Source organism: Neovison vison, chromosome 11 (assembly GCF_020171115.1).
Source record: "Neovison vison isolate M4711 chromosome 11, ASM_NN_V1, whole genome shotgun sequence".
NCBI lineage: Eukaryota > Metazoa > Chordata > Mammalia > Carnivora > Mustelidae > Neogale > Neogale vison.
This window is the reverse complement of record NC_058101.1, coordinates 7,098,307-7,111,628: the sequence shown is the minus strand read 5'-3', so window position 1 is coordinate 7,111,628 and position 13,322 is coordinate 7,098,307. Positions and strand designations below refer to the sequence as shown.

Here is a 13,322-nt window from a genome sequence, read left to right as displayed (position 1 = left end):
TTCTAGATCACATCTGCAGCATTACATGGACCTTCTGAAACCCACCATCAAGAGTGGGAACCTTATAAAAACTAGAGTATATTTGGAAAAGACCCCTGGGATATGGTAGGAAACTGAACCATGTCATAAAGAGGATGGTGAAGGACTTGGGAATGTTTGCTTAGAGAAACTGGAGACTGTGAGGTTATCTTTATATATCTAAGGTGTTATCATGGGGTAGGCAGGCTAGATTTATTCAATATGACCCCCAAAGAGTTGAGCTAGGACCAAATTTTAGTTCCATACAAAGAATAACTTTTCCCCAATCAAAGCTATCCAAGAAAGGACTATGGTGAAAAAATAATGAATACTGTTTCTCTGAAAATAAATAAATTAATTTATATTAAAAAAATTAAGTGTTTTTACATTTGCAAAGATAAAATAAAATAAAATAATTGAATAAATGACAGCAATATACACTGCATAGTTTTAAATATACACGCTTAGTAGTAAACATCAAATGTGATGTGCATCTGAGGCATCCAAGTGAAAATGTTCTGTATGTATTGTACCTACAGGTCTGGGATTTGGAGAAAATCTGGAATAAAGATATAAAATTGAGAATCAAAAAAAAAAAGAAAGAAAGGACTATGGAACGGACTATCCTGTACAGGGTGAGTTCCCCATTGCTAGAAGGTACTCTGCCAATGTCTATATGTCGATGGTGTTGTGGAGGACCCTGAGGGTCTTGTTTAAATGCCAACACTCCACTCTGGAGTGGAGACTGCTCTCTCTGCATTTCTAACAAGCTCCCAGAGGATGTCGACTCTGTGGTCTTCAAAATCATTTCTGAGCCTGAAACTCAGGTTTTTATGAAATAGACACATGTCCTCTCCTACAAGATCTCCACTCCCTTTCCCTTCTAGTTGTGGCCCTCTAGCGACCATTTGTGAGGAGAGACCTTTGGGAAATCTCCCTGATGAGGGCAAAGTCCTCTAGGAATGCCATACAATGATTTTTCCACATGGAGGAACAGAAGGGACTAATACACTGTGGTCATTGTTCTTCATTAGGAACTATGAAGGTTACTGTTCTCTTTCCTGGAAAACAGACTACATATTTGCACAGATGGGGAATGAGTAACATCTGTGAAATCTTTCTTGTTCCCTTTGCTTTGCATATCTGCATGGACAGATGACGGAGAGACTTGGAACTCTGGCTCCCAAATAAGGCAAAAGGAAATTTTAGGGCATGTCCCCCTGGCTTCATCAATTTCTGTCACAGTTAAATAGGTCAGGACAGCGTCTCCTCTTGCTGGAAACATACCAGTAACCTCTTCAAGGGCTTGGATAACAGCTGGGGACAGAATCCTCCTGCCACACCCCCCTCCCATCTCCCCAAGTTTGGCAGACTCCGCAGCCTATGCGCTCCCCTCCAATATTGCTTTCTTTCTTCCTTTGTTTCTTTCTTCCTTTGTTTGTAGAGCCTCTGACTTTCAGCTGGGCATAGGACTTCCGAGAAGAAAAACTTTTGACCTTATTTCCTAAATTCCTTTGTTCATTTTCCTGACCCCAATTTAAAATGCCAGTAATGATAAAAAATAACATTTCACTTGGGAATGACATAGTGATACAAACATTTTTAATGAAGCACTGTCATTTTATCCAAGATGTAGAAAAGGATACACTGTCGTAAAAGGCGCGGCTAGACAAAGCTCTTTGCTCTAGAGCTGTGGTATTAAACAAGATGGCTAGAGGAAGAAGACGTTGTCTTTGGCCTTGAAATTCCTGCAGAAGTTTATGACTCATGAATCTCCACGTCTGTCAGGGGTACGAGGGACTGTTTGGTCAGGATTCAAAGGAGTGACTCGTGGAAATGGTGGCATGGGGACTATGGTAGTTGGTCTGCTCATTGGTGGTTTCCTCTGATAAAACAAAAGTCAAGACAAAAATGCATTTATAAGGGCACCGGGGGGGCTCAGTCGGTTAAGCCTCTACCTTCATCTCAGGTCATGATCCCAGGGTCCTGGGATTGAACCCCGCATCGGGCTCCCTGCTCAGTCGGGAGTCTGCTTCTCCCTCTCCTTCTGCCCCTGCTGCAACTGTCTCTCTCTCTATCGAATAAATAAATAAAATCTTTAAAAAATGCATTTATGAAAACTCAGTATATACATATTACATAGCTGTTACTTATATAACAAAAAATGACTTACAATTTACATCGGTAAGGAGGGAAGAATTTTCAGCTAACAGCATATATATATATTTTTAGTTCCATTAACTTATCAACTTTCTCTAATTTTCTATGTGTGTGACAGTTAATCGGTGGAATTTCAACTGCTTTTATTTGATCTTTAAAAAGAAAATCAAGTATTGTCTTTCCAACCTCGTTGTTCCAGCTCATCCTCCCAGGAAGAGAAACTAGACATTTTTTTAAGCATAGTTCTGAAGGTTGCAGAGTTCTAAGTGAGGCTTTAGAGACTCAAGATTGGCAAGAATCCCAAGAAAGCGTTTTCCTAGCTCTTCTCAAGGAAATTGATGATACCAAAAGTAGAGTAAAAGGCTGAGAAGCTGAGCAGAACTTTTGAGAAACTTAAAAGTGGTGGGTGATAAAATTTCAAATTCAGGGGGTGCCTGGGTGGCTCAGTGGGTTAAGGCTTCTGCCTCCGGCTCAGGTCATGATCCCGGGGTCCTGGGATTGAGCCCCGCATCGGGCTCTCTGCTCAGCAGGGAGCCTGTTTCTCCCCCTCTCCGCCTGCCTCTCTACCTACTTGTGATCTCTGTCAAATAAATAAAAATAATAATAATAAAAAAAATCAGTCAATTGCTTTAACATCAAATTAAATACAATAGAAGACAGAATTAATGAACAGAAGATAGACTAGAAGAAAATATTCATACTGAGCCAAGCAAAAGGATAGCAGATATAGAAAATAGCAGAAGAGACATAGAGAGTCAATGTGAAGGTTGGGTGTGTGTCTGAAGTTTAAGAAGCGTACAGAGCATAGCGCAGATGGACTCTTTCATCAGATAAAGGCTCATAATTTGGAAAAAATGGTTAAAGACTGAATAAGCCCCATGAATCCCAAGCAAGAGAAATACAAACAACTACACATTACAGTAAGACTACTGAAACACAGAAATTAAAAAAAGTTTTAGAGATATTTTTAAAATCAAAGTTATGTGGATTTTAAATGAATGTTTTCTTTCTTAATTTCCTTCTCAGATATTTTTAGTAGGAAACAGGCAATGGCAGCTTTGAGAACTGTTAGTTAATAACTGCCTTCAACATTTTCAAGAAATTATAACACTTTTCAAACAGACTCATGAATTTTAGTTATCTCCTTAATTAGCAATTCTGTTAACATTTCTGTAACCTTCTTAGTTCCCCAAGAATTATTTAAGGCTTAATTACAAATAAGATACGCAGGCACACCTGGATGGCTCAGAGGGTTAAGCCTCTGCCTTCAGCTCAGGTCATGATCCCGGGGTCCTGGGATCCAGCCCCGCATCGGGCTCTCTGCTCAGCAGGGAGTCTGCTTCCTCCTCTCTCTCCCTGCCTGCCTCTCTGCCTTTTTGTGATCTCTGTCTGTCAAATAAATAAATAAAATCTTTTAAAAAATAAGATATATATGGGAAATCAGCCAGTGTTGTGATGACAAAACCCTCAAAATACATTTCACGCTTCCTTGTCTTTCCCTTTCTTTTCGAGAACCCTCACTCTTCTTTCAAGTCTTGAAAATGCTAGAAACGTCACAAATGGAAACTTACGCAGGTGCTCCAGTATTTCGATAATCTCTGAAGGAGCTGCGAGGGAATAAAAGGTGACATGGCATTTAATTGTTTAGAAACTTTGTTTCAGTTCAAATATACTTTTGAATGTTCTGAAAAAAAAGTGGGACATTTCTAAGAAGAACGCGCACAATTGCTTTAAGTTCTGTGAACAGTACAGAGGCTTGTTGTAACCACAGAGAGGGGAGGCCAGGAGGTAGCGGAGATGAGTAACAGTACAAATTTCTCCAGATAGTAACTCAAGTGGAAAAACAACCAGCGGCCTAGAAACATAGTGACTTATCTGCCTTTGTATTCAGACTACAAAAGGAAAGGGAAGCGGAAAGCCAAGTGGGGAGCAGAGAGCTGTGTGCTTTGGCAATTCTCTCTAAGCAAAACCCCCAGCTTTTAAAGATACTGCAAGCATCTCAGGAAGCAAGCAGTACTCCAAGAGGCCATGATCTATAGAACAAAACCTATGCTGAAGACAATTAGTGAAAGTTAGTGTAAATTTGTCTCTGAGCTTGCTTGGCAAAAAAAAGTCAAAATTTGTCAGTTGAGATAAAATCGTTTAAAAGGAATGAACCTGGAGGAGGAGCCAAGATGGCAGAGGATTAGCAGGCTGAGACGACATCAGGTAGCAGACCAGCTAGATAGCTTATCAATCCATTGCGAACACCTACAAATCCAACAGGAGATCGAAGACAAGAAGAACAACAATTCTAGAAACAGAAAATTGACCACTTTCTGAAAGGTAGGACTGGAGGAGAAGTGAATCCAAAGTGACTGGAAGATAGACCACAGGGGAGGGGCCGGCTCCCAGCAAGCGGCGGAGCAACGGAGCACAAAGTCAGGACTTTAAAGTCTGCTCTGTAAGGACCTATTCAGCCAGAGCGACTCCATCTTGGGTAAATATCCATTTTGTTGTTTGTGCAGAAAACTTAAATTGACACCCCCCCCCCCGGAGAAACTTACTAAGAAGCAAGTCCAGGAAACCAGTAAAATGTAGTGGGCTAGTTCCTGATAACAGAGCCCAGAATACAAGGACGAGTCAGGCCGGATAGAAACATCTAATCAGTTCGAAGTACTGTTTGTAACTGTCCTAGTGTGGAGTCATCTTGACTAACACGTCACCAGACCGGATGAAACTAGCCAGTCAACAAGAGACACACAAACCCGGTGGGTTGAGATACCAAGATACGGGCTGCAGTTTCACCCAATAAAAGGTAGCCTGTAAGCTGGGGAGGGGTCGCCCTCTTCGGCGACGGCCCTGGCCGGTCAGTCTGACTTCTCATGCTTGGCATAGAGTAGAGCTTTCATAACTTTAACTTTGTTTCAGTCTCGTTCCCCTGGCCGATCAATCTGAGTTCGAATACTTATCATAAAATAAAGCTTTAAATAACTTTCACTTTGTCTCAGTCTCGTTTTGTTTAATAACGGACCTAACGTGCTCCATGGAGGGACATCGCTCCAGAGGCTAAACCGGGGTGAAGCCCACGTGGGGTCAGCGTGGCCCCAGGTCCCGCAGGGTGACAGAAGGATCGTGGGTGTCTGAGGGTCGCAGAGCTCGCAGGTATTAGAGTGGGGAAGCCGTCTACAGAGACAGAGCCAAGGAGTGAGCTCTCAGCTCGAGGTTACCTTGAACCGGTCACAGGCTCGGTGAGCTCGGAATGCGGCCGGAGGCCAGGGACACGGGAGTGATTGGGCGCTTGTCTCTGAGGGCACACTGAGGAGTGGGGCCTCGAGCTCTCAGCTCCCCCAGGCGGAGACCAGGAGGCCGCCATTTTCATTCCCATCCTGCGGAACTCTACGGAAAGCGCTCAGGGAACAAAAGCTCCTGAAAGCAAAGCCGAGCGGATTACTGGTAATCCGGCCCCTGGTAAGGGCGGTGCAATTCCGCCTGGGGCAAAGACACTTGAGAATCACTACACCAGGCCCCTCCCCCAGAAGATCAACAAGAAATCCAGCCAAGACCAAGTTCACCTACCAAGGAGTGCAGGTTCAATACCAAGGAGAGCAGCAGAATTCCAGAGGAGGAGAAATCAAAGCATGGAACTCATGGCTTTCTCCCGGTGATTCTTTAGTCTTGCAGTTAATTTAATTTTTTTTTTTCTTTCTTCTTCTAAATTTTTTTAAACTTTTACCCTCTCCTCTTTTAATGTTTTTTAACTAGTTTATCTTAACAATACCTTTCATTTAAAAAAATAATAATAATAGGGGCACCTGGGTGGCTCAGTGGGCTGAACCCTCTGCCTTCGGCTCAGGTCATGATCTCACGGTCCTGGGATCGAGCCCCGCATCGAGCTCTCTGCTCAGTGGGGAGCCTGCTTCCTCCTCTCTTTCTGCCTGCCTCTCTGCCTACTTGTGATCTCTGTCTGTCAAATAAATAAAATCTTAAAAAAATTAATCTTTTTTGACCCTTCATTATTACAGTCATATTTTATCCTGCATTGTATCTAACTTTATTTTTTGTGTACACATAGAGTTTTTTCTTCTAAAAAATTTGGGGTACAACTTCTAATAGATCAAAAAATACCCTAAATCTAGCTCTGGGCTTGTTCTAGTCTCCAGCCTGAGCAAAATCTCTCCACTTTCTTTTTCTTTGTTCTCCTAACCAACTTACTTTATAAACTCCTTTTTTAGAAATTAAAAAGAAAATGTTTTTTTCATCTTTATAGGCATATTCCATCCCTTCATTGTGTTTACCCTTATATATGTTTTTCCTTCTTTAAGATTTTGGGAGCTAGTTTCTGATAAGAGACCAAGATACTCCCAAAATTAAGTGGGTGACCCTGTTCTAGCCACCAGTCTAATATATATATATATATATATTTTTTTTTTTTTCTTTTTTATACTTTTAAAATTTGTTTTCTTTTTTTTTAAATTTTTTTTCCCTGAACTTCTTTTTATCCCCTTTCTCCCCCCCATGATTTGGGGTCTCTTCTGATTTGGTTAAAGAGCATTTTCCTGAGGTCTTTGCCACCCTTTTAGTATTTTCTTTGCTCCTTCATATATTCTTATCTGGACAAAATGACAATACGGGAAAAACTCACCAAAAAAAGAACAACAGGCAATACTGAAGGCTAGGGACCTAATCAATAAGGACAAGGGTAATAGGTCAGATCTAGAGTTCAGAATGACGATTCTCAAGGTTCTAGCCAGGTTTCAAAAAGGCATGGAAGATATTAGAGAAACCCTCTCTGGAAAGATAAAAGCCCTTTTTGGAGACATAAAAGAACTAAAATCTAACCAAGTTGAAATAAAAAAAGCTATTAATGAGGTGCGATAAAAAATGGAGGCTCTTACTGCTAGGATAAATGAGGCAGAAGAAAGAATTAGTGATATAGAAGACCAAATGATATAGAATAAAGAAGCTGAGCAAAAGAGAGAGAAAAAAAATACTGGACCATGAGGGGAGAATTCGAGAGATAAGTGATACCATAAGACAAAACAACATTAGAATAATTGGGATTCCAGAAGAAGAAGAAAGAGAGAGGGGAGAAGAAGGTATATTGGAGAGAATTATTGGAGAGAATTTCCCTAATATGGCAAAGGGAACAAGCATCAAAATCCAGGAGGTGCAGAGAACCCTCCTCAAAATCAATAAGAATAGGTCCACACCCCATCACCTAATAGTAAAATTTACAAGTCTTAGTGACAAAGAGAAAATCCTGAAAGCAGCCCTGGGAAAAAAGTCTGTAACATACAATGGTACAAATATTAGATTGGCAGCAGACTTATCTACAGAGACCTGGCAGGCCAGAAAGAACTGGCATGATATATTCAGAGCACTAAATGAGAAAAACATGCAGCCAAGAATACTATATCCAGCTAGGCTATCATTGAGAATAGAAGGGGAGATAAAAAGCTTCCAGAACAAAGAAAAACTGAAAGAATTTGAAAACACCAAACCAGCTCTACAGGAAATATTGAAAGGGGTCCTCTAAGCAAAGAGAGAGCCTAAAAGTAGTAGATCAGAAAGGAACAGACAATATACAGTAACAGTCACCTTACAGGCAACACAATGGCACTAAACTCATATCTCTCAATAGTACCCTGAATTGGGCTAAATGCCCCAATCAAAAGGCACAGGGTATCAGAATGGATAAAAAAACAAAACCTATCAATATGCTTCCTACAAGAAAGTCATTTTAGACCCAAAGACACCTCCTGATTTAAAGTGAGGGGGTGGAAAACAATTTACCATGCTAATGGACATCAGAAGAAGGCTGGAGTGGCAATCCTTATATCAGATCAATTAGATTTTAAGCCAAAGACTATAATAAGAGATGAGGAAGGACACTATGTCATACTCAAAGGGTCTGTCCAACAAGATGATCTAACGATTTTAAATATCTATGCCCCTAACATGGCAGCCAACTGTATAAACCAATTAATAACAAAATCAAAGAAACACATAGACAATAATACAATAATAGTAGGGGACTTTAACACTCTCCTCACTGAAATGGACAGATCATCCAAGCAAAAGATAAACAAGGAAATAAAGGCCTTAAATGACACACTGGACCAGATGGACATCACAGATATATTCAGAACATTTCATCCCAAAGCAACAGAATACTCATTCTTCTCTAGTGCACATGGAACATTCTCCAGGATAGATCACATCTTGGGTCATAAATCAGGTTTCAACAAGTATCAAAAGATTGGGATCATTCACTACATATTTTCAGACCACAATGCTCTGAAGCTAGAACTCAATCACAAGAGGAAGTTTGGAAAGAACCCAAATACATGGAGACTAAACAGCATCCTCCTAAAGAATGAGTGGGTCAACCAATAATTAAAGAAGAATTGAAAAAATTCATGGAAACAAATGATAATGAAAACACAACAGTTCAAAATCTGTGGGACACAGCAAAGGCAGTCCTGAGAGGAAAATATATAGCAATACAAGCCTTTCTCAAGAAACAAGAAAGGTTTCAAATACACAATCTAACCCTACACCTAAAGGAGCTGGAGAAAGAACAACAAAGAAAGCCTATACCCAGCAGAAGAGAAATAATAAAGATCAGAGCAGAAATCAATGAAATAGAAACCAAAAAACAATAGAACAAATCAACAAAACTAGGAGCTGGTTCTTTGAAAGAATTAATAAGATTGATAAACCCCTGGCCAGACTTATCAAAAAGAAAAGAGAAAGGACCCAAATAAATAAAATCATGAATGAAAGAGGAGAGATCACAACCAACACCAAGGAAACACAAACAATTATAAGAACATATTATGAGCAACTCTATGCCAACAAATTTGACAATCTGGAAGAAATGGATGCATTCCTAGAGACATATAAACTACCACAACTGAACCAGGAAGAAATAGAAAACCTGATCAGACCTATAACCAGTAAGGATTGAAACAGTCATCAAAAATCTCCAAACAAAAACCCAGGGCCAGACAGCTTCCCAGGAGAATTCTACCAACCATTTAAAGAAGAAGTAATACCTAATCTCCTGAAACTGTTCCAAAAAATAGAAATGGAAGGAAAACTTCCAAACTCATTTTATGAGGCCAGCATCACCTTGATCCCAAAACCAGACAAGGATCCTATCAAAAAAGAGAATTACAGACCAATATCCTTGATGAACACAGATGCAAAAATTCTCACCAAAATACTAGCCAATAGGATCCAACAGTACATTAAAAGGATTATTCACCACGACCAAGTGGGATTTATTCCAGGACTGCAAGGTTGGTTCAACATCCACAAATCAATCGATGTGATACAATACATTAATAAAAAGAAAGAACAAGAACCATATGATACTCTCAATAGATGCTGAAAAAGCATTTGACAAAGTATAGCATCCCTTCCTGATCAAAACTCTTCAAAGTGTAGGGATAGAGGGCACATACCTCAATATTATCAAATCCATCTATGAAAAACCCACAGCAAATATCATTCAATGGAGAAAAACTGAAAGCTTTTCCACTAAGGTCAGGAACGCGGCAGGGATGTCCATTATCACCACTGCTATTCAACATAGTACTAGAAGTCCTATCCTCAGCAATCAGACAACAAAAAGAAATTAAAGGCATCCAAATCGGCAAAGAAGTCAAACTATCACTCTTTGCAGATGATATGATACTATATGTGGAAAACCCAAAAGGCTCCACTCCAAAACTGCTAGAACTTTTACAGGAATTCAGTAAAGTGTCAGGATATAAAATCAATGCACAGAAATCAGTTGCATTTCTATACACCAACAACGAAACAGAAGAAAGAGAAAGTGAGGAGTCAATCCCATTTACAGTTGCACCCAAGACCATAGGATACCTCAGAATAAACCTAACCAAAGAGGCAAAGAATCTATACTCAGAAAACTATAAAGTACTCAGGAACGAAATTGAGGAAGACACAAGGAAATGGAAAAATGTTACATGCTCCTGGATTGGAAGAATAAATATTGTGAAAATGTCTATGCTACCTAAAGCAATCTACACATTTAATGCAATCCCTATCAAAATCCCATTCATTTTTTCCAAAGAAATGGAACAAATAATCCTAAAATTTATATGGAACCAGAAAAGACCTCGAATAGCCAAAGGAATATTGAAAAAGAAAGCCAAAGTTGGTGGCATCACAATTCTGGACTTTAAGCTCTATTACAAAGCTGTCATCATCAAGACATATGGTACTGGCACAGAAACAGACACATAGACCAATGGAACAGAATAGAGAGCCCAGAAATAGACCCTCAACTCTATGGTCAACTAATCTTCGACAAAGCAGGAAAGAATGTCCAGTGGAAAAAAGACAGTCTCTTCAACAAATGGTGTTGGGAGAATTGGACAGCTACATGCAGAAAAATGAAATTGGACCATTTCCTTACACCACACATGAAAATAGACTCAAAATGGATGAAGGACCTCAATGCAAGAAAGGAATCCATCAAAATTCTTGAGGAGAACACAGGCAGCAACCTCTTTGACCTCAGCCGCAGCAACTTCTTCCTGGGAACATTGCCAAAGGCAATGGAAGCAAGGGCAAAAATGAACTATTGGGACTCCATCAAGATCAAAAGCTTTTGCACAGCAAAGGAAACAGTTAACAAAACCAAAGACAATTGACAGAATGGGAGAAGATATTTGCAAATGACATATCAGATAAAGGGCTGGTGTCCAAAATCTATAAAGAACTTAGCAAACTAAACACCTAAAGAACAAATAATCCATCAAGAAATGGGCAGAGGACATGAACAGACATTTCTGCAAAGAAGAAATCCAGATGGCCAACAGACACATGAAAAAGTGCTCCACATCACTTGGCATCAGAGAAATACAAATCAAAACCACAATGAGATATCACCTCACACCAGTCAGAATGGCTAAAATTAACAAGTCAGGAAATGACAGATACTGGCGAGGATGTGGAGAAAGGGGAACCCTCCTACACTGTTGGTGGGAATGCAAGCTGGTGCAACCACTCTGGAAAACAGCACGGAGGTTCCTCAAAAAGTTGAAAATAGAGCTACCCTATGACCCAGCAATTGCACTACTGGGTATTTATCCTAAAGATACAAATGTAGTGATCCGAAGGGGCATGTGCACCCGAATGTTTATAGCAGCAATGTCCACAATAGCCAAGCTATGAAAAGAACCTAGATATCCATCAACAGATGAACGGATAAAGAAGATGTGGTATATATATATACAATGGAATACTATGCAGCCATCAAAAGAAATGAGATCTTGCCATTTGTGACGATGTTGATGGAACTAGAGGGTATTATGCTTAGCAACATAAGTCAATCAGAGAAAGACAATTATGATGTGATCTCCCTGATATGAGGAAGTGGAGATGCAAGTGGGGGACTTGTGGGGTAGGGAAAGAATAAATGAAACAAGATGGGATCAGGAGGGAGACAAACCATAAAGGACTCTTAATCTCACAAAACAAACTGAGGGTTTCTGGGGTGAGGGGTTTAGACATTGGGAGAGGGTTGTGGGGTTATGGACATTGGGGAGGGTATGTGCTATGGTGAGTGCTGTGAAGTGTGTAAACCTGGCAATTCACAGACCTGTACTCCTGGGGCTAATAATGCATTATATATTTATTAAAAAATTTAAAAATTTTTTAAAAAAAGGGATGAACCCATGTAAAATTTATGAGGAATTACGAGTATTACAATGATGTATGCAAATCAGTTTACTGGGGAAGCAGTGATAGTGTTTATAGGATCATTCTTGATGGAACCTCTGAAAAGTAGAGATAGAATATTACATTGCAAAACAAAACGTCCTGGTAATTTCTGGGCTCTAATTAATTGATTCCTATTAAAATCAGATTATGCTAAACTTGAAAAAGTTTCATGACTTATGTTATCCCTTAATTTACCAAAGAATTTAAACAAAACGTATACTGAAGCAGGTGTTGTTCCCCTGGACCAGAGCTGACCCAGGCCCACGGGAGATGACCCCAGTTGGCAAGGTCTGCCTCCAGGCGGCCCACTCCTAGCTGTGCCAAGCAGGCTCTTTCCTGTGCTCTCCGCCTAAGGTTTTCAGTGTTTACCTTGGATAAAAATCTTATAATCATACTTTCAGTTCCCCAAAATGTTACTTCTTCAAAATGTCCAATATTTTCTCCCTATATCATATCTTTCTGGAGACAGCAAACATTTTTAATTTATATTAAAATAAAAAGCAATTACCTTCAAGCATAATAAAGGATGATAGTGCCTTGCAGAATGAAGTTCTGGTATCTGTGAAAATTGAGAGGCAGAGTTGGAGACTGAGGACATAGTTACTATATAAGCAGCAACAAGTCAGGCAGTTTGGACCCTGAGTTCCTTGGAGGCGCTCGGTCTTGCGATTGCACAATCCTGGCACCTAGTGTGGTCACCTGCTCTCCTGGACGGTCAGGAAAATTTTGTTTCCAGAATGAGTGAATGGACCTTGCACGTTTCGAGTCATGAAACATTTTTAGTACCAGGAATATTGTCTTAGAGAACTCTCTCAGCCTGCTCCCTTCTTTGTTTGCAGTAATAGGAGCTGTAGTCTTGCTTAACCGGCTCCCGATGGCGTCTTTCTATTGGGCTCTCCCTGGAACAACCACTGCTGAACCTGCCCCCACGGCCTCTCCCTCGGGCGCTGCTTCCCAGCCTTGCCAACCCCATAGCATAATCGGCTAGTGAAGTCAGATGGGGCAGTGGGCACATATAAGGACTATTTAAAGATTCCCGAGCAATTCCAAAGTGCAGCCAAGACACAGAATCACTGTCCCCTTCCTCCTTCGGGGTCAGGAGAGCCTGCCCATGGTGCTTGACTCAAGTCTCTCGCTTTTCTAACAGGATCTTTTAAAATGGGTTGAAAGACCTGATTTCAGCTTCAGAGAGACTTGAGATGGAAATTATAGTTTTGACTCCAATGATAGCTTTTTTGGGGGGTGGCCGGTCGAGTATAGCTAAAAGTTTGGAATGCCTAAACCAAGGCTGATTGGCAGAAGAGACATTAAAAAGTTACTTACTGGTGTGCAGTGAGCTGTGACCAAAAGGAAAGTGATCAGAATCGCCACCTTCATCTTTCAGCTCTATCTACAAGTAAAACAAG

The 13,322-nt window shown here is 40.4% G+C and overlaps 1 long non-coding RNA gene across 1 annotated transcript; it reads right to left on the bottom strand.

Moving 5' to 3' along the window:
• Positions 1–1,677: 1,677 nt before the first annotated feature.
• On the bottom strand, positions 1,678–12,538 carry LOC122889920. The gene is made up of 3 exons (XR_006380999.1): positions 12,425–12,538; positions 3,750–3,785; positions 1,678–1,903 (listed from the first exon to the last, which is right to left on the bottom strand). It is a non-coding gene; the product is annotated as an uncharacterized LOC122889920 (long non-coding RNA).
• Between the last annotated feature and the right edge of the window lie 784 nt (positions 12,539–13,322).